The following is a 22,844-nucleotide window of genomic DNA, read 5'->3' on the forward strand; positions in this document are numbered from 1 at the left end:
AGCTGGAGCATCTCAGTAGTGGACAGATATATATCTAAACTCTGCTGAAGTGCTGAGGATACTAATGGGACCAGCTGAGCAGACATTCCTGAGATATAGAAGTCCACAAAAAAGTAGTCTGTGTCCCAAATAGGCAAATCTGGAGTTGTAAGTTGAGTTAAATATGTGTGATCTTTTAATATAAAGGCTATAAACTTACTGGTATTGCAAGAATCTAAAGGGATTGGAATGTAGCAGAAATTCAGAGTACTTGAAGCAATCAAACAGTATGAAAGGAAATGGAAGAAAGAAGTCCTTTAACAGCCTTTGCAGAATGAAGATTAATCCATTCAGGGAGAGGTGCAAAGTGGGGGAAATAGGGTACTGATCAAGTGTTATGGTAACAGAAAAATCAGTGATGAAACACAGGATTCCCTGAGGGAATCATAAATCAGCTTTAGTCTACAAGGTATGTTGGTTCCTAAATCAGCAGGAGTCTGGTACCTAAATTGCTTTGCATTCTAGTCCCAGATGCTTTACTTTGGACTTTCAGCTTCTCTTCAGGCTTCACGTGGTTTTTAAATTTAACATGGTGCTCAATTCCTTTGAAGCAAAGTGTGTTAATAGTATCTTTAATATGTTTATAAAATGAATGATCTTGAAGGACAGATCAGGATTTTTTAGAGTTCTGAAACACTAAGTGTTTAAAGAATTAATTAATTAAAGCATTAAGAAATGCTTGAAAAATGGCAGGGAATGTCAAGACTTACTGACTTTGCAAGGTTTGATTTGTCCAGACTAGTGCTTAAAACATGAATGGTGTTTTTATGGTTAGCCGAATGTGAACCTTCTTTGGTAGTGTGTCAGGACAAACAGTTATGTTCCAAATCCAGATACAGCAGTTTACTAACTGATTAATATATCAACAAAGGGAAATGTTAGAATGTCATTAGAGGACTGGAGTGGGAATGCAGGAGGAGCGCTCTGTGTCCACTAGGTGGTAATGCTGAATCTTAAATCTTGTTCCAGTGGCGTCACGCTCCCTCCTGCTGGATGCGACCCCTCCTCATTCCCTTCTGCTGGAGGGAAATTTTGAACACTGATTATTGACAAACACCAGATCTGGTGCCAGGAGCAAACTTTGGGGCTTTCAGTACTCAAAGATGAACTTAGTGCTTTACAAGGATTATAATTAGTTATTTCTATTTTAATGCTGGCAATGGAGATGACTCATATTCCTTGTTTCTAAGCAAATCTTGTATTTCTACAGAAGAAAACTGTTAGAAGCATGCATCTTCTGTCCTTCCCAGTTTTACTTGTTGTTAGCCTGTGGTATGTAACTTAATGTAATTTTTACTGTGCCTATAGCTGCAGCAAGAACACCAACATTACCAACACTAAAACTTGGGTTTGATGTTCTTGGTCCTGCACTCTCACCCCAAAAGATGGGTTTTGGGGTTGGTGTGGAGGCCATTAGTTTAAATGCATTTATTTGTCTGTAATGGTCTGACTGGGCAAATTAGTGGCGCAATCAAGGACTGTATTTGCTAGTGTTCAACCAGAGTTGGTAGTGCATCTGTCAGGACTTGTCAGATCTATACAACATATACTTTGCCTTGCATACCAGCCAACTGTCTGCCCTCTAACAGAAACTCAGCTAATCTTTCTATGGGATATCTAATTATCTATTTTCTTTTGGTTTTGGATCACAATTATATAGGCTTTTTATTTCTTATCTGTGTTTATTTACCTCTCCTACTAGCTGTATTTGGTATAATTATCGTCTGCAAATTGAAACTGATGCCTAAAGCCTTATGTTTGTATGACTAGAAAAATCCCAACTGTTAGCAAATCAGTTCCATGTTTTGGCATTCTTACACTTCTCCCTCAGAAGCAGGACATGAACATTAGGTGAAATGTGGCACGCTACTTAATACATTAAGAACAGAGATAGATGACTATTGACTTTATTAAAGCTTTTGAGCATGATTCAAGTATAAAGAAAACAAATTATATGAAATTTTGGCAGATATTTCTGTCTTTTAAAAAATATGTAAGTGCCTTTTCATTGGAATTTGAAATTTAGAAGTTTAGATGCAATGGTCCCAGTTTTGTGTAGGGCTCTGACCAAACAGGTTTTCTCTCTTTAGGATGAGCTTGCTGAAATGTTTGTTTTTTGTTTTTTGTTTTCCCATAAGAAATGTTAAGTAAAACTCAGCTATTTGGAAAACAAAACAAAACAAACAAACAAACAAAACCAAAACAAACAAACAAAAAACCAAAAAACAAAGACAAAAGTGTTAAATAATAGTTAAATATATAAATAAAGATAGTTAAAAAAGAAAAAAAGTGGGGGCGTGGGGGTGGACAGTGGGGCAAGGGAGGGAATTGTCCCCCTCTGCTCTGTTTTTGGGAGGTCCCATCTGGAGCACTGGGGCCCAGATGTAAAGCAGAGATGTAAAGCTGTTGGAGCTGGTCCAGAGCAAGGAGGGACAAAAATGTCATATGCACCAGAAAGTAGAAAACAGAATATAAAAATATCCCTAATACAGCAAAGCTGAAGTTATAGTAGAGAGTACTTGCTCAGGGAGGCTGGAAATGTGGGAGTAAGCAATGCATATCTTACCAATCAGTAGGACATTTCTCTTTGCTGCCCGTTACCACGCCTGGTATTAGCATTAAATCCATTCTGATCAAAAAGTCTAGCACAAAGTTCTCTGAGAGGTGATGCAAGGGGAACAAGCATAATTAGCTCTGAATTTGGCCTCTGCTGTTTAGGAAAGCCTTTCTGTCCTGACGCATGCCAGCATGTAAAAATTGTGCAGGGCATGCTGAGGACATGGATGCGACAGAACTTGGTGTCCTATAACCATTGTTCTAGCAGGCATTTAACACACTCTATTCTGCTTTTCCTGGCTTTTGATTCTCACTGATTGGAAAGGCTGTAAACTGACAAGCAGGAACTCTAAAACCACCAGAAACCTGTTGCTGGTGTAACCTGGAGGACTGGGAGCAGTTCCAAAGGACAGCATTTTAACTAGCAGTTGCTTAAAAGCTCCACTTTGTTTCAGGGACGAGAAGGAGCTTGTTTACAGCCTAGCTTAGAGGCTTAACTTTCTCTTCCTTATGCTCGTGGAAAACACACAAATATTCTGTTTGGAGCTTTCCCTTGACTACACAAAAGGAAACAATTTTCAGAAAGCACCAAAGGATTCTGAGTAACTCAAACAGGGCAATACAATCCCGCAGCTCTCCAGCTTCTACCAGCGCACTGATACTTGTGTGTGCCTTTGCCCACAACCTGTGATTCCAGAGATCTGATTTTTGATGGCTGCCAATCTTCTCAGGCCTAACAGTGTCTTATGGAAGATGCTCCTGTACTTTTTTCTAATGTTGCGCTGCCACCTTCTGCTTTGCCTTTAGGAATTAAGGCATGTGTGATGAGCAGACGGGTGTTCAATTTCAAAAGTACTTAACAAATCACGCCTTTCAAAGCTGGAAACTCAAAGTTAGACTCACAAATCCATCTTTGGGTTACTGCTTAGGTTGGTTGACATACAAAACTATGTAGATGCCTTTGGCTTCAGTGGTGCCTGCTGAATGTACACCACTACAACAAGTCAGGAGTCTCCTTTCGGACGTGTGGACACTTGTTCGGGACAGCGTTGGCAGAATGAACCTGCCAGTGGTGTTTGTGTGTGAAATTAAAACAGAATCATTTTTTTCTTAAAATCAGAAAATAATATGTAAATGTACGTTATTTCCATAGCATTTGGAAGGGAAGCCTAAGCTGCAGTTTTTGCATAACTGGAATTTGGAGTACGTACTGAAATGTAGGAAAAATAGTGTTTCTGTCACTCAACATGCTTTTCTCTTTACATGTTTTCCTGTGTCTGAAGGCTGCAGGTGTTACTATCTCTAGTTTCCAATGGAAAACTTGTTTTTCTGGCTGTAAAATCCTGTATTTCTCTTGTGCATTTTGAAAGGATAAAGCAATACCAACATTTATGTTTTTTACAAAGAAAGGTACAGCTGTTTCTGTGTGTACTGAAGAACAAGTTATTTATTTATTTATTTATTTTGGTTTTTCCTAAAAATTTGTTAAATAAGGCACAGTTTCTCATGTAGCCCGCATTTCCTGCCTTTTTGTACAATATTGCATTGTGTATTTACACATAATGTTTATTTAGTGTGTAGAAGGGCGGAGGAGAGAGGAGGCAACTGACTACAAATTTTTTTTATATTCTGGACATTTGCTTTAAACAGCCACAATGGTGCAGAAAGGGATTAATTTGACAAGTGCTGGGTTCGTTTTTTAACAAGTAGTAGGTGTTTCCTTAGAGGCAGTGGGCATATGATGTTAAATTGGAACCGGACTTAAGCAAACACAGGCTTTCTTCTTTGACAAGCTTACAGTCTCATTAGGGTAAATTACTGAGTATTGAGCTCCCTGTTCCTATGATTAGACGGTTATTGGGATCCAACCTAATTAGTTTAAAGCTGACTTTGTATCTCTACACAACACTGTCGTTATTCCTGTGCTGCTGTGGAGGCATAGTCTGAAGTCTTCATTTGAAATCCATTAAAGTCGAAGGAACTCTTTCTCTTGGTTGAATGAGCTTTGCATCAGGCTGCAAACACGTCAAGTGTACAGTACAGAAAACAGAGAGACCCTGGCCACGCAGTCCATGCCTGGCATTTCTATTGGGAAAAAGTGCCGCAGGGAGGGGACAGGGAATGCAGGCTGTGGGGCCAAGGAGCAGGTGAGGGGAGCTTGTGCATAATGCACAAGTGCAACAAGGAGATAACAGAGCACCAGGGAGACGGCGGAAGATTTCTGAGGAGTTCTGATGGTGTTGGGAGAGACTTGGATTTTGTATAGAGCAGGGCAGAAGGGGAGTCTGGCACAGCCAATGCAGCAGCCGGTGGGAGAATGTTGTGAGCCAGAATTTCGGGGAGAGGCGGGCAAGTGAAGGCAGGGCTGACGATGTGTGATAAACGATGCTAACACAAAGCAGTCAAGGGGAGTAGAGGCTTGGTGGGGGAACAGACAGCACAACCAATCTGGTGGTGAATATAAAAGTCTCCCTTTTCCTAGTGCATGAGATGATTTGCTGCTATTGACATGCTCCTTAAAGAAATCCAGCCTGGCAGGAATGGGGGAGCAGCAGGTGAGCCCCAGGGTGCTGAAACAGACAGTTGCTCTTTAGACTGGTGCAGACATGAACATGCTACGAGGTGATACATCTCCCCCCCCAGCCTCCCCCCCCACACACACACACAAAAAAAAAAATCTGAAAAAGCATAGCAAGCATATTTTAGGGCTGGATGGAATGTTTGCTCAATTAACTAGTCAAAACAGGATTTCTTTGTGTTTCTCACAGTGCTGCAAATGGAACTCTCTTTATGAGATTCAAATTCTTCGCCTGTAGCTTCTTACCCAACATATACCATCTCCAGGAGCTTTACTAATACCTGCTGATCCAACTGTTGTGAAGTACATTAGCTCTGTTTTGTCTTGACCTGAATGGATGCAGAAACATAGGGTAGAAATCAGATAGTTTGCACTAAATTTCTGGAAGACTTACTATACAAGCAGAGTGATAAGGAGTCACACTGTAATTAAGCCTTGCCTTCTGCTACCACACTGTATTTATGTCTGGAAGTCCAGAATGATCTTCATGATACTGCTCTACATACTTCTACAAAGCACAAGTTGCAAAGCACACCTGTAACAAACTTAAAACTATTAATCTTATGCAGAAGATCAGAAGCTGCAAACTGCTGTGTCCCACTGGAAGAGATCCGGAGTGAATAAGAACTTCATCTGGAAAGTGAACTCACTGTTACATTACAAACGAAGACAAAACTATTACTGTCATATCCCCTAACAACCTGATTTGAATGAATAGCATTCCTGGTTTTGCCTAACCTTGTGCATCAAAGATGTTTAATACCATAAAGAATGTGAATACTCTGGCTATACCTAAAGTTTGTGACTTGTATTAATTATATTAATTTTCCCCCTTCATAAAAGATAAAATTATATATATTAGAGATAAAAATATATACTGTTTCCTAGCCCGTTTTGGACAGCAGGAATACAGCTCAAATGCAGTACAAAAAGCACACAAGGTACTAAATCTCCTGGACATTAAAACAGTACATTCAAATCAGACCTGAGCAAATTAAATAGATCAGCCTCCCTCAGTCCATGTGTCTTGCATTGAGCCTTGATGTCATCTTATAGTTTTCTGAACCTTAATTCTTTTTTTTTTATTTCCTTTCTGAATTAAGGATATCAGAAGCAGAGTCTATTTTTTCAGGGCTTACATAGAATACATAGCAGGATTCATTTAGGGATCTAGAGATCAGGTAAGTCCTTTTGGCTGTAGTGCTTCATGTGATGCTCAAGCTGATTTCTGCTTCCCCTGCAGACTGCCCTTGCATGGACGAAGGTCCTGTAGTTTTCAGGCCTAGATGCATAATCTTACATTCCTTGTTTTATCCTTATTTTTCTGTGTGAGTTGAATGCAGAGAAAAGAGTGAGATGCTGCAATACTACTGTAACAAGGGCAGTGTCTGAAATTGGATATATTGATTCCTCTCTTCAGTATCCTGCTAGATCTGAAGCTTGTTCCTGCTGTACTGCCATGAACAGGATGCCTAGGGGACTGAACTAGAGGCTGAGACTGAAGGGTGACCTATACAGTTATTTCTGCAAAGTCATAACCTGTAACCTTTTTTAGGTATAGATACATTTTATATGTAGTCTTGCAGCAGCTCTAAAACATTTTAGCTATCACCAGCTAGAGCCAAGGCAATAGTCCAGATTGTTACTGCTGCTGTGAGGCTGAGTGGTGGCAGCTGATTGACAGAGTGATAACCTCGTTGCTTTTGTGGCTGCACATTAGAAACAGAAACTGGTGTCACTTCTGTCACTTCTGTCTCTTCTTTTTGCAGGAAGCCCAGATGGTACAGCATAGTTTGATGACCGGCTGCAATGGGCAGAACCCCTCGATCATCTGTTTTTCTGGTGTTGTTCTGTTGGTTGCATTTTTGTCAACCATTTAGGCAACTATTGGCCTTATTAATGCTAGTAGGTAGGATACATGGTTTCTTTTCATAGCAAGTAGAAAACTGAAAAATCTTTTTTAGAGTCATGGCAGAAAGCTGTATGCAGGTTGTCATGGTTTTGTAATTTTGTAATTTTGCTATCAGTATTCCACATCATAACATCATGTCAAGTATGGATACTTCTGTTGAATGTGCAGTCCACAGAAGAAGACTACATATCCCAGAGAACAACAGGAGTAACAATAAGTCACGGGACCAGGACTCTATATAATCTCGTTCCTAGGCTGGAGTGCCCTCCTTCTTCTCTCGAACTTCTCGGAGAGTGGGAAGCGTTCCAGCCGTGTCGCCTAGAGTTCACAGTAGGCCTCTCGGTTTTCGGAGACTCTCTCTCTCTGTTTCGTTCGATTTGTTAGCCTTAATTATATTATATTGTGTTATCTTGTATTTCGATATCATATTTAGTAAAATAAGTTTTTCCTCCTTAGATTGTCACTGTTTTATCCCACTCCCCTTTTCCCCCTCCTTTCCGGGCCCCGGGGGGGGCGTGGGGTGGCTTCCCCTGTCACGGGCATAGGTAAATCTAAGTAACCCGTGACAGATTTTTTGGTGGAGGATGCGGGCATAGAGCTTTTTAGCTTTTAGAACAACTCTCTCTTTGCTCTTAAAGAGCTTCGTTAGGGGAGTGTTATCTTTCCGTAGCTGCTCACGGAGAACGTGACCTTGAAATACCAGACAAATTGTCAACATTAAGGGCTGCTGTACATTCTCAGCATTGCTATCTAACTTTTGTGTAGAAAACAAAGGGATTTCTTTCTCCCTTAGAGCAAAACTAGCTAGCTCTGACTTTTACAGAGCCTGCCAGCTATGAATCCACTCTTCATCCCAGTTGCTCTGTTTAAGGGATTGAAAGCAATTATGATCTTCTTAAAGTATTGGTCAACTATTAACACCATAATTTGGTGTTGTGGAATTGTGCAGATATATAGCCTAATAAGGTGGATACTGATGGAGACACCTGCCTGGTACTTTTACGAGATGTGGTATGGTCAGAATTTTGGCATCTACACCTCAGATGGAATTGTGAATCTTACTAACACTTGCATCCCAGATGGAACAGGCAATTTTACAAATACTTGCATCCCAGATGGAACAGGCAATTTTACAAACACCACCATGTTTAATTCATTGTACAGGCTAAAAAAACCCTTTTTATTTAGGTTGTACTCTCAGATTTCCACACGCTTTTCAATAACTGAGATAGGGTTCATACTTGCATTCATGTTATCACTATCAATGCATGCATATATGTTCCTATGCATTCGTTCTATGCGGAAGTCTCCTCCAGAACCAGAGAATGATGACTGGCAGGGAATATGGAAAGGTTTAGGAAAAGTCTTAGAAGCATGGGGACCCGCAGTGTCATGGGATTTCACTCTTGAACACCTAAGGGACCCTAAGAAATTAAGTGAGTATTTGGGTCAGAGATCTAAGGAGGTAAACCTTATGTGGGGTTTGGCTTATGCATACCGTGCTTTGTATCATACTATTCTGGAGAGAGAGAGTTTCCGATCTGAGATTCAAGCCCAAGTTAATTCTGATCAGTCACCGGAGGCATCAGTAGCAATATCAGTTGCCCCTGTGGAAGGCAAGAAATGGAAACGGGTGTCCACGCGTCTAGAACGAAAAGAAGGAGAAGCACAGGGGGGGGCAGCAGAAGACCCAGGTGCCGGGCATGGAGCAGTACCGAAAAAAGCAAAGGCAAAAACCAAGAGGCATGAAGAAGAGACTGATGATGAGGAGGAAATCACCTATTGTCGACCTCTGAAGCTGACTGAAATCCAAGGCTCAAGAAAGGAGTTCACACGGCGTCAAGATGAAGGTATCCTTGCTTGGTTGCTTCGCTGCTGGGACAACGGGGCCAACAGCTTGTCTCTAGATGGTAATGAAGCTCGCCAACTAGGAAGCATTGCCCAAGATGCAGGTATCGACAGAGGGATTAGCAGATGTTCGGATGGAGCTGCTACTCTCTGGTTGCGGCTGTTAGAAGCCGTGAGAGAAAGGTACCCCTATAAGGATGCTTTGAAGCCTAAATTTGATAGTTGGAATACCGTCCAAAAAGGTATTCAGCGCCTGAGGGAATTGGCCATGGCGAAAATGTTGTACAGCCCTGATCCAAGCGAACTTGACCCTGAGAGAGTGAGGGCCGATCCTGACATGTGGCAGAAAATCACAAGTACAGCACCAGAGAGAATTGCACAGTCATTGGTATCAGGATCTAAAGGATTCGTGGACAGATGGCCCCGAGTTGTTGAGCTGATTATAATGCTTCAAACCATCGATCAGCAGCTCCCCCAACTGCATGCCGCAGTTTCTGCCATCTCACGGCTAGAAAACCGAGTAGATGAAATGTGCAAGAAATTGTTTCCATCAACTAATTGTAATGATCCCGTAATAGTATCAGAAACAACTGATGAAGGTCAATCCTCGTACGGGCCACCAGGTCTAATGAAGGATCTGATCAAACTAGTCCAGTCCTACTCCCCACCTGCATCATCAAAAGTCTCAGCTGTTAAACGCACACGCTTCCCAGCTCGAGCAAAGAACAACAGTACGATTGCACCGCGTGTTTCCATGTGGCGCTACCTACGTGACCGTGGAGAAGACATGAGGAAGTGGCATGATCAGCCCACTTCTGCACTACGAGCACGGGTGAAAGAACTACTAGACATACCAACCACCAGTGGAGTTGCTCCAGTCATCACAGGTAACCAATAGAGGGGCCCTGCCCTCAGTCAGGGGAGGGAAAGGGATAATAGAGTTTATTGGACTGTGTGGATTCGATGGCCTGGCACATCAGAACCACAGGAATATAAGGCGCTGGTGGATACCGGTGCACAGTGCACCCTAATGCCCTCCAGTCATGAAGGGACAGAATCAATCCATATTTCTGGAGTGACTGGGGGCTCTCAAGAATTGACTGTGCTGGAGGCTGAAATAAGCCTCACTGGCAAAGACTGGCAAAAACATCCTATTGTGACTGGCCCAGGGGCTCCATGTATACTGGGTATTGATTACCTCAGAAGGGGGCATTTCAAGGATCCTAAGGGGTATCGATGGGCCTTTGGGATAGCTGCTGTAGACATGGACAACATTAAGCAGCTGTCTGTTTTGCCTGGCCTGTCAGAGGACCCGTCTGTTGTGGGGCTGCTACGAGTAAAAGAGCAGCAGGTACCGATTGCTACAAAGACAGTGCACAGACGGCAGTATCGCACCAACAGGGATTCCTTGCTCCCCATTCATGATTTGATTCGCCAGTTGGAGAATCAGGGAGTGATCAGTAAAACTCACTCACCTTTTAACAGTCCCATATGGCCAGTGCGTAAAGCCAGTGGAGAATGGAGGCTGACAGTAGACTACCGTGGCCTGAATGAGGTCACACCCCCATTGAGCGCTGCTGTGCCGGACATGTTGGAACTCCAGTACGAGCTGGAGTCAAAAGCAGCCAAATGGTATGCCACCATTGACATTGCCAATGCCTTCTTTTCTATTCCTTTGGCCGCAGAATGCAAGCCACAGTTTGCCTTCACCTGGAGGGGCATTCAGTATACTTGGAACCGTTTGCCCCAGGGGTGGAAACACAGCCCAACCATTTGCCATGGGTTGGTTCAAACTGTACTGGAACAGGGTGGTGCTCCTGAACACCTGCAGTACATTGATGACATTGTTGTGTGGGGTGATACAGCAGAAGAAGTTTTCACAAAAGGAGAGCAGATAATCCGGATTCTTCTACAAGCTGGCTTTGCTATTAAGCGAAGCAAAGTAAAAGGACCTGCCCAGGAAATTCAGTTCTTAGGTATAAAGTGGCAGGATGGACGTCGTCACATCCCAGCAGATGTGATCGACAAAATCACTGCCATGTCTCCACCAACTAGCAAGAAAGAGACACAATCTTTCCTGGGTGCAGTGGGCTTTTGGAGGATGCACATTCCAAACTACAGCCTCATTGTAAGCCCCCTTTATCAGGTAACGCGGAAGAAGAATGATTTTGCATGGGGCCCTGAGCAGCAGCAGGCTTTTGAACAGATTAAACAAGAGATAGCCCGTGCTGTAGCCCTGGGGCCAGTACGGACTGGACAGGATGTAAAGAACATCCTCTATACTGCTGCTGGAGAGAAAGGCCCCACTTGGAGTTTGTGGCAAAGAGCCTCAGGAGAGACCCGAGGCCGACCCCTGGGATTCTGGAGTCGATCATATAAGGGGTCTGAAGAGTGCTACACTCCAACTGAGAAGGAGATCTTAGCCGCGTATGAGGGGGTTCGGGCTGCTTCCGAAGTAGTCGGGACTGAAACACAGCTCCTTTTGGCACCTCGACTGCCAGTGCTGAACTGGATGTTCAAAGGACAGGTTCCCTCCACCCATCATGCTACCGATGTCACCTGGAGCAAGTGGATTACGCTGATTACACAGCGAGCGCGAATGGGAAACCTCAATCGTCCAGGAATCCTAGAGGTAATCATGGACTGGCCTGAAGATAAAAAGTTTGGAACATCACCAGCAGAAGAGGTGTCACGTGCTAAAGAGGCCCCACCATACAACGAATTACCAGAAAATGAAAAGAAATATGCCCTATTCACTGACGGATCATGTCGCATTGTAGGGAAGCATCGCAAATGGAAAGCTGCTGTGTGGAGCCCCACACGACAGGTTGCAGAGGCCACTGAAGGTAAGGGAGAATCAAGTCAGTTTGCAGAGGTAAAAGCTGTCCAGCTGGCCTTAGATGTTGCTGAACGGGAGAGGTGGCCAATGCTTTATCTTTATACTGACTCATGGATGGTGGCAAATGCCTTATGGGGGTGGTTACAGCGGTGGGAACAAAATAACTGGCAACGGAGGGGAAAATCTGTTTGGGCCGCTGAACTATGGAAGGACATTGCTTCCCGAACAAAGAATATGGTTGTAAAGGTGCGTCATGTGGATGCACATGTGCCCAAAAGTCGGGCTACTGAAGAACAACAAAACAACCATCAGGTAGATAAAGCTGCCAAAATTGAGGTGGCTCAAATCGACTTGGACTGGCAGAATAAGGGTGAATTATTTCTAGCTCGATGGGCTCATGAGACCTCAGGCCATCAAGGAAGAGACGCAACATATAAGTGGGCCAGAGACCGAGGGGTGGACTTAACCATGGACGCTATTGCGCAGATTATTCATGATTGTGAAACATGTGCCATAATTAAACAAGCCAGAAGGATGAAACCTCTCTGGGAGGAAGGGCGATGGCAAAAGTATAAATATGGGGAGGCGTGGCAGGTTGATTATATCACCTTGCCACGATCTCGCAGTGGTAAGTGTTATGTACTCACTATGGTAGAGGCAACCACTGGGTGGCTTGAAACATACGCAGTACCCCATGCAACTGCTCGAAACACCATATTAGGTCTTGAGAAACAAGTCTTGTGGCGACATAACACCCCAGAAAGAATTGAATCTGATAATGGGACACATTTCAAAAATTCTCTTATAAATACTTGGGCCAAAGATCATGGCATTGAGTGGATTTATCATATTCCCTACCATGCACCAGCTTCTGGTAAAATTGAACGATACAATGGGTTGTTGAAAACTATGTTGAAAGCAATGGGTGGTGGAACATTTAAGCACTGGGAGAAGAATCTGGCAGAAGCCACTTGGTTGGTCAATACTAGAGGATCTGTCAATCGTGATGGTCCTAGTCAATCTAGCCCCCTACACACTGTAGAAGGAGATAAGGTCCCTGTTATACATGTAAAGAACATGTTGGGAAAAGCTGTTTGGGTCCTTCCAGCTTCTGGAAAGGGCAAACCTACCCGTGGAACTGTCTTTGCCCAGGGACCTGGGTGCACTTGGTGGGTAATGCAGAAGGATGGGGATGTTCAATGTGTGCCACAAGGGAATTTGATGCTGGGGGAGTGCAGTCAATAATTTTATGTATCTATATATATATATATATGTTTGCATGTGTAGTGTATTTTAGTTATTATAGTTGTACATTTAGTTATGTTACATGCAATTCTACTATTTAGCTATCACAATTTTACATACGTGTATATATATGTATATATATGTATATATTAACCATGATGTAATAATGTAGAATAAGGGGTGGAATGTCATGGTTTTGTAATTTTGTAATTTTGCTATCAGTATTCCACATCATAACATCATGTCAAGTATGGATACTTCTGTTGAATGTGCAGTCCACAGAAGAAGACTACATATCCCAGAGAACAACAGGAGTAACAATAAGTCACGGGACCAGGACTCTATATAATCTCGTTCCTAGGCTGGAGTGCCCTCCTTCTTCTCTCGAACTTCTCGGAGAGTGGGAAGCGTTCCAGCCGTGTCGCCTAGAGTTCACAGTAGGCCTCTCGGTTTTCGGAGACTCTCTCTCTCTGTTTCGTTCGATTTTGTTAGCCTTAATTATATTATATTGTGTTATCTTGTATTTCGATATCATATTTAGTAAAATAAGTTTTTCCTCCTTAGATTGTCACTGTTTTATCCCACTCCCCTTTTCCCCCTCCTTTCCGGGCCCCGGGGGGGGCGTGGGGTGGCTTCCCCTGTCACGGGCATAGGTAAATCTAAGTAACCCGTGACACAGGTGGAATGCAATTAGTTGCATTGAATGAACTATTGAATGATGCAATGAAATCAAGCTAGGGGTTGTTGGAGAATTTACCTGGCAACAGTTGTAAGCACGCAGGGTTTGGAAACTGATGAACTGCAGCTGTGTGGATGAGTGCACTGCATGGGAAGAGAAAGAAGGTAGGATGTGAGGGAAGAGGAGAAGCAGGGAGACAAGACTTCTTGAGATGCAGGCCTGACCAGAAGGGTAGACTTGGGATCTGTAAGGTAAGCAGCTGTTTGTTGTTACTGATTTAACTGACTTATGGTTGTGTTCTTCTTTTTTCTTTTTTTTTTTTTTTTCTTTTTGGCTTCATGGAATGCTTCAATTCTTATTAAAAAAAAGAAGCACTGAAGGGAGCAGTGGTTCCAGGCTTCCAGTTGTGGCCAGTTGAGGGTTGTGTGTGTTGCCAAATAAAAGTTAGGAAGTTTCTTTAATTTGATATAGAACCTCGGGGCCAACTTGAGTTGGGAGATTTTTTTTTACATGCTTTAAAATATTTTACATTTTTTCTACTTCACATTCCTTCTAAAACTACCCTAATTACCTTTATAAACATCTGAACAGTTCCCGTTTCCAAATACAAAGAACAATAGCACCTCAAGCGCAGTGAAAATACCAAATATTGATTTGTGCCTTGAATACCAGAAAAGCTCAGCAGGAGGTATACAAAATATTTCTGAAAAACGATAACTTATCACCTGCAGACCTGGCGGTTGTTGTCCATTATGACAAAGACTCACTGGGGGGCTCAAGTGACCTCCAGCCTTTAGTTATTTGTGTCTCTTCCAAGGCAAAGAGGGAAAAAAATCTCAGCTCTCTCCACAATGTTTGCGTTCAGCTCATTTCCTGCATCTTTCTTTCACCTGGGTTTACAGAGGTGCATTGAAACACACCACCCACAGTGATGCAGCAGCATCAAAATTTAACTGCAGTAATGGTAACTGATGCACGAACTGCTTTCAGATGAAAGATTTAGCTGTCTTGTTCACACCCTTGCAAGCACGCGTGACTCCGTAATTTGATTTCATGGGGTGGGGCTTGGAGGTTTGGCTCTTGCTGTGTAATGTCTCTGGATTCCTCTTTATGTATCTGAATGCTTGTTTGCCCTGTGCACTCTGATGTGCTAATTATTTCCCTGTTAAAAACACTCTTGTATTACCCTGGGGATACCAGAAATGTTAAGGGCTTGTTGATTTTTTTTTTTTTTTCAGTCAAATTTGGCTCCATGGGGATAATGCGGGCTTCTCTTTGCTCTCCCTGGCTTGTAGGGTGGTACTGGTGAGGTACTGCTGTTGAGATGTGTGTATGGCTTTGTAGGGCAGCACAGGAAGTCAGGGGAGTTGGAAAAGTCACTGTAATTTCCAGTGCCATCATTCTTGGTGAAACAAACTGCTTCTGTTTTGGTCTTTGCGTTTTCATTTCGATAGTTCACAGCTGGTCCAAACCTGTTTGTGTAGTTCCTGAGGCTCTGCTCAAGCATTTCCCATAGTGAGTCTGGGTCTGGACTCGTGATCTCTACTCAAAGAATGAAAAATAAATAAATAAATAAATGGTGCTTGAACAAACAACCAAGGATCATTTGATGTTGTGGTGGAGGATAAAGAAAGTGGTCTGTGTGTTGTGGAACTGCTATGTAGTGAAGTGTGTCTGAGAACACACGTACCAGGCAGTCATTTAAGGCTGTGCCTGCAGCACTTGAATTCAGTGTCCCTGAGCATTATGGAGACGGGTGGTGTAGCACTCAGGTGCATGGCTGTTCAGTGGTGTTATACGGGTTTTCTGCAGTGCCTTCAGATGTGTTTTGTTGTGGGCATGAAGTAATAGAGGGTAATAGTATCTTACAGGACCTCCTTTTGCCTTCCTATATCTAGTTACAACAGCTCCCTTGACACTAACTTTATCTAGAATAGCTAACATGATTTCTGTATTGATATGTGGCAGTGCTCAGTTTGTGTGCATGCCACATTGGGGAGTGGATAAGAACAGTAGCCAGGCCTCAGCCAGCCTAGGATACTTTTAGATGAAGAAAAAGCATTTCCTTCCCCTTCCAAATATAGATATGAATTAGTAACAGTGGTACAATGAAAGTGTGCCAGCCCTTTGTCCCACTTACAGGTAAGGTGGTGATGCTCTTGGTCTTCCTTTTTTTTCTAAAGAGAAAATTGGCAAAAGAAAGTGTTTTCCTTGGGGTTAGATGCAACTCTGGTGCACAAGCCTACCTTGAGAGCATGAGAGCAAGAGCTGAGTGTGCACAACTGAGAAACTTAAATATACTGACACAGAAGGTAAGTGTGAATGGCAGGATGATCCATCTCCATTTACTGCATGAATGAACATAAAATGATTTTTTTTTTCTTCCAGAGTTAAAAATGTTATACATTAGTATATATTACATAGTAAGCTGCTTCCAACCTAGGTCATTTTTCTTTTCTTTTTTTATGCTCTACTGATAGATATGCTACAGCTGCTTTCACATCCAAAGTGATATCTATGTACTCTTGAGTTTATTGAGGAATTGGGTATCTTGTGATTCTTGTCAATTGTTACATCAGTTACTGCCCCAACACAGGTTTTGTCACATTATCCTGGTTTGTTATACTCCACTTTGATGTGTTTATTGATCATATTTACAGCGTTCACAGGACTTTAACATTTCATTCAAAATATTGATTTGAATTAGAGATCTAGGTCAGACACAGGCTCATTCATCCTCACTGTGACCACACTGAAATTAATATGGCATACCAGAGGTGAGCTTATCTCAGTACGATCAGTTTGCTGCTGAGAAAAGGCAATTAAAAGTTGTTGGTTTTCTGTTGGGTTGTTTTGTTTTGTTTGCTTGTTTTAACTGTGGAAAGAGGGTAATTTGAAGAGCTGCTGAAGTATTTCCCCTAACTTCCCTGCTGCAGTTTCTTCAAAAAAACATAAAAATAAAATAATTTTAAAAAGAGCCTCCAGAGCTTTGCATCTGTTCATGTTTCAGTCCCTCTCTCCCACTCTCACTCCTCAGAAATTAAATATCCACTTGTGGTTACTAACTCCTAAGATGATTTAATTTAACTTTTGCTTTTACGTTTTAGTATATATCTTGTCTTTCTCAACTGTGTATTAAAACAATCATCCTTATTTTCAGTTGCTCTGAGAACCATTATTTTTTTCTTCTATTTCACAATAGAGGGAGCTCTAAAGAAACTTATCTTTGCATAAACAGCATAAACAGACTGCATCTGCAAGGTGCTTGAGAGAACAGCAGCTTGCATTCTCCTTTTGAGTTATACCTGTGCACACTTATATTTCAAAGCAAAGAGGAGCCTGCCTTGTTGTTACCACAAGTGAGTTTTCATGGATTGCTGTGTAGAACTCATCAGTACTTTTGCCTTGCTCAGTGGGAATCACTCTGCAAAACTTACTCCACATTATTTCTCTTCTGAGGTTGCCTGGGGGCTCTGCTCCTGTTAATGCTGTACTGGGAGAGCTAGGGGGTCTTTAATTGAGGACATTTACAGCAGACCACGCATATTGAGACAAATGTTTTTATGTGAGTGAGTGCTGGACCTGCAGCTTCAAGGGAGTGGTTGACTCATGCTGACTGGTTATAGAAATCATGCCCTGAGAGGCTGGTAGTGTCAGATGAACCAGCTGGCCACAGTGATTCTGAGTTTTTTGTAGGTGAGAAAGTGAGCTGGTGGTGCCAGCCAGAACATCAGATTGTTTCCCCTTGTGGCTCTGAACAACTTATTTAGCTATTTTTGTTCAACAAGTATTATCTTTAAGGAAAAAAATGTATTAGGAGGTAGTCTGGTCTTGAGTGTGTAGGTGCTCTGTGTAGAGACTGCATCTTGCCTTATCAAAACTACCTGTTGACAAGATATGCTCAATATTTGGTGGTGAATCTATGGATTATATATTTTTTATTAGTAGTATTTTTAACTGTATTTGTGTATGTAGTGCCTGGAAGCACAAGAACAAGTTCTTCCAAAAAATTATTTTGCTTTACTCTTTTGGAAGGGAAAAATAAAGCATTCTATTGGGTTCTTAACGTCCTTCTTTCCAGGGGTCTTCTTTCCCCAAACACACAAGGATTTTAAAAAAATGACAAAGGACATCCAGCTTTGCTACAGAACTGATTTAGAAGAAGCAGGGTGTTGATTATGAACTCTGTATGCCTTTGTTTTATAAAACTATCTTTGTTTTATTTCTTGAAGCAAGGTTTGTTTTTGTTTTTTTTTTAATTAGAAATTATGTACTTATCTTCCATATGTTTTAGTAAAATGAAATGCCTCTTTTTAAAACAGACAAAAATGCTCCTTCTTTCCTCTGTTTACAAACGCTCTTTGAAGTGTAATGTGGTGCACTAATATGTACATTGCTGCCTTATTCATATTAGAAATCTTTCTCACGTGAAATATCAGAGTTGATAGTAAATTTTTGTTCTAGTATGTTTTCACCTTAGGGTTAGTGTGCAGCTTAGATTCTTTTTGATTTTGTTCCCTCTGTCTGATGGCTCTTGAAACACCAGCTGCTAATGGTAAATGCTTGTCAGCTGAAAGGTAACCACACATCAACATAAAGCTTTTCAGATGTGACCAATTTAGCTTTCCATTTTTGGCCTCTACAGTTCTGTAGCATTTTAAAATATGGTCTGCATTTTGTATTGAGTTGTATGATTAAAGAATACAAACTTATAATATGCAACAATTTCTGTTCTCCCTCCCTCAGTGGTGATTGTTGAAGGCTTTTGTTCTCTTTGAGGAAGTGTCTGTTCAAGCAAAAGCCAGCCTGCAGACGTAGCTTCAGTATTAAAACCACTTGCTAGTATGGACTGTTTTGTTTTTAAACCAATATAGGATAGATTGGTTTTAAAACAAACGGCATTTCTTTTAATCAGGTTAAGCTGCACGTATTCTAAGATGTTTTGTTCATTGCATCTGTGTATGCAAACTGCTAGGAATGGGCCCTGTTTTGGTAGGAGTTGTGCTTGCAGTGCAGCTGTGAGTCATGGTGATGAGGCAATTTAAGGCTCCCCACTTAATTCTGAGGAAAAGTTTAGTGAGAGAGTTTTTTGACTGCTGGTTAATAAGCTGAATGTAACGCAACCTCTACTACATACTTTAAATTCATTACTATATTGTGACTTTCAGTTTAATGATACAAAGCTGCTAGGAGTAAAAGAAGCTGTAAGAAAATTAAAGGAGAAGGCAATGTAAAATAGGCCTACAGACACTTATCTGAATATGCCAAACTAGTATCTATCATGGAGCAGCATAAGGTTTATGCAGTTATTTCTGTTACTTATATTAGTTATTCAGTTCCCATAGGCACGAGTCTATCACGATGCTTTCAGGCAATAAATATTTAAAACAAAAAAAGTAACAACATAAACCCACTTAAAAATAAATCCCTGTTGGTAAGGAATTTCGTCTCTTAACCTTTTAAATTATTTCTTTTAAAGACTGCAACAACATACAGCTTTGCAGAAACATCAGGTTGGAGCAAAGTCTGTGTTCTTTAAACAAAAATCTCATTCAATCCTAGGAAAATAAGAGTGAGCAGAAATCTCTTCTAAAGTAGTGTTTCAAATTTCAATTTGCTACCAAGGGCGAATGAGGCACCATGCTGGTATCTGTGCCTTCCTTTTGGCTGTTTTGCATCACCTGGGCATTGCTTTCACTCAATCACAGCTGTGCACAGCTCTGCCTGTTAGAGGAGGAAAGACCTTCCTTTGCTAAGTTAGCCTAACACAGTAAAAACCTGTCTTGTTCTTACTGATTCTGTTTTTTCTTCGAATAGATGTCTGAAATCATAGTTGTTTTTGTTGTTTTTATTATTTTTTATTTTTCAGAAAACAAGTGTGTAACTGTAGTCTTCCCCAGATGCTGCAGTGTGCTTGTGGAGCATTGGCCCTTGCACATTTTGCATATGTAAACCTGTGTGTTATGTCTGTGGATTGTTTTTTTTTTTAATCATTTACATTTTTATGTATATTATATAATAATATTTTTATATTATTATATTATTATTATTATATATTAATATTATTATATATAATATATATAATATTATTATATATAATATATATAATATTATAATATATAATATAATAATATTATATAATATATATAATATATATAATATATATATAATAAATTATATAAATATTATTATATTTATATAAACATTTTTATTAACTATACGCCTTATGTCTTTACACTTCAATATTGTCTTTATTTGTATAAATGCAAGTAGATAATCCCACTTAGATTTGCCCACAATGCTTAGGAACCTTGATTAGTCTAATTCTTGCTTTGACAAATTTGCCATTAATGTAAATATATGTCTAACTTAAAGTATATGGATAAGAGCCCTTCAGTGTAATCTTTTTAGTATAACTGATAAACTCAGATTTATATATGTTGCACCAGTCACTATGCTTTCAAAGAATAAGCCAAAAGATACGTAAAACAAATAAAATAGCTATTCTGCTTAATAATTCTTTGTATTGAAAGTCTGTGCAAAACAGAAGTTATTTGAAGAGTATGAGACCGCACAGCTATGAGCTTACTGCTCTGCTCCAGGAGTTGAACATCAGGTGCAGGTAATATCTTCCCCACCCACCTGACTATGATGCTGATGAAGGGCAGCTGTGTTGTAACCTCCAATCAGGGTGTTATGAAGAAAAGCTGTGAGGCTGCCCTGGGGACATTCTACCTTTGTTCAGATGTGGTATTTAAGCTCAGATCCTGGTCTGAGCTACACTGCATGTGTGTGACTGTGTGCCTTGATGCTCCTGACCTTGCCTTGGCTTCCCTGCTTGACCTCAGACCTACCTCATTGTGGAAAACTTGTCTGGTAAGTGTAGGGCTGTGGCTGACCCTGGTTCGTGCCACTGGACCTGCTCTTCTTGCTCAGGGACTGAGTTGCTTGCTGCTGAGGTCCTTGTCTGTGTTGCTTTGCCCTTGTACCCCTGTTTGTCTCCTGGTACAGTGCTCTTGCTGTAACAGCCAATGGCATCCCCCAGGTGCTGTCATCTCTTGAGAATAATTTGTTGTTGGCATGGGTGCCCATGAGAATAAAAAAGTACTCTTGGTAGGATGGACTTTGTTGTTGAAATATGTGAAGAGGTGTGATTATGATGGGGTGCTAAATCAGTCATTTAAAAAAAAAATAATAGTAGTATTGTTCTGCATTTACAGATGGTGGTTTATGTCAAAGATGTGTCTGCATTGTGATGATGCTAGAAAATAAAAACAGGGCATGTAAGTGATGAGTATGCTATAAATTCTTCAGATGAGAGGCTCAATCTACCTTCGCTTTGACAGGAGGAGTACATTGCGTATTATTGTTTTGTTGACTTAGGGGCTTGAAAGTTAAGAGCTGAAAAAGTGCAAACAGGCACTAGTAAATGTTTCTAGCGCAAGTTTCCTATCTAAGAAGTAGGTTGCTTTCCTTCATGCCTGGAACACAACTTCCTTGGGTGGCTGTGCGTGCCCATGAGATTGTAGTGCTCATGCCCAAAGCCCTCTCTGGTGCTGGTCTGTGCTGTTTTGCCTGTAAGTTTTACACCGTGACCTTATCAAAGCTCATAGTGCTAAGGATCTGATTATAAACAGTGTGATAAATTCTCCTTACCATCTGCATATTTTAACGTCAGCTCAAAATGTTACATCTTGAGGAAAAGCATAATGTTGACTGTCTCCTAATACTGCTTGTGATTTGATAGCAGGTACCCAATTCTTTTTTAAGAAGCCATTCTGAAATAAAAGGGTATATTGAAGGCAAATAAACTCACACTTTGGGCCAAAAATCTTCCTCTGCTATGACTGTAGGTTGTTGCTCACACTAGAGGTTTTTTTTTGTTGTTGTTGTTGATGTTTGTTTTTTTGCTGACTATGCAAGAGGAATTAAGAATTCTGTGCAGTGTGCCCAATGGAGGTCTGGTAGAACAGAGCTGCCCTGAGCTCTTTGCTGTAGCATCAGTGCTCAGACTGAACTTTCCATCCTCATGCTGGATTGACTGCCCACTGGCTGGAGCAGAGGCAGTTTTGGGGAAGCTATGTTGCTCTGCTCATCCACAGGGCACAATGTTCACATCAGTGCCTGAAATAGGATGTCTGGGCACAACTGCACTTCTGTATATGGGCATCAGTCCAGCCTGGGGCCATGCTTGTGTGCAGAAACCTGGAGGGCCTTGAGGCTGCCAGGAGCTGCAGCCAAGGTGTTACTGGACTGCAGGGTCTGCAAGCAGCTCTGGCTGTGACTTGCTCCAGATGAAACCATGGGGCAAGCTCAGAATGCTCTGGAGCAAAGTCCCCTCTTATTTTGCAGGTGTAATTGAGCTAACATGATGAAGACACTCACAGAAACTTGGTAAATTACTGTAGCATGGATAATTAACTATAGTAGACTGACTGTATTTCTCTTAATTTTCAGCTTTGACAGGTCACTATTAAAGAACCAGACATATTTTAGAAAGGCTGAGTGTAAACATTACTTCATCCCTTTGCTATGAGTGCTCAGTGGAGCTATGCTCCCCCTTCTTTTTATTTTTTTCTTTTTCCTTCAGAAAAGAGGAGTGTTTTCTCTTTGTGAATAGGTGTAAAGTGCTAGCTTGTGCCAAGATGCCTGGTATTTGGCCTCCTCACATGCTTGTGAGACATGGGTTGCATTTAAAGCAGGAGAAGTGTAGAGAATTGGGACAATGGATATTGGGGAGTAATTGAAAGATTAAAAAGAAATCTCAGACATTACAGAAAGACAAAGGCTATAATGAAAATAAAGGCAAGGACAGTATAAATGCAAAACTTTGTAGGGGGAAAGAAGCAATCTTTTTTTTTTTTTTTTTTCCTCCAGGGACAAACAGAGTTGTGCAGTTTTTCTTTGTTTATGGCAAGTATGTATTTTAGTATAATAAGAGCGCTGCAAAAAAGAAAACTCAAAGTGGTACTGTACCTTGACTCTTCTTTTCCTCGTTATTCCCTCTGCCCACCTTGTTTGATTCTTGCAGTCAAGGGAAGAGAGCTTACAGCACCTAGATGGTTTTCATTTTTGTCTCCTCTTTAGAATTATTATTTGAAATCTAAGGAATTGTTGACTTCTGGAAGTTCAGACTTGCAACCAATTT

General features: G+C 41.2%; 1 long non-coding RNA gene across 1 annotated transcript; it reads left to right on the forward strand.

Moving 5' to 3' along the window:
- The first annotated feature begins 2,364 nt into the window (after positions 1-2,364).
- Positions 2,365-16,671, forward strand: LOC146760565 (uncharacterized). The gene is made up of 2 exons (XR_014947789.1): positions 2,365-7,162; positions 13,697-16,671. It is a non-coding gene; the product is annotated as an uncharacterized LOC146760565 (long non-coding RNA).
- Positions 16,672-22,844: the final 6,173 nt, after the last annotated feature.

This window comes from Coturnix japonica, chromosome 6 (assembly GCF_054131305.1).
Source record: "Coturnix japonica strain WE chromosome 6, WE-NBRP24, whole genome shotgun sequence".
Classification (NCBI taxonomy): domain Eukaryota; kingdom Metazoa; phylum Chordata; class Aves; order Galliformes; family Phasianidae; genus Coturnix; species Coturnix japonica.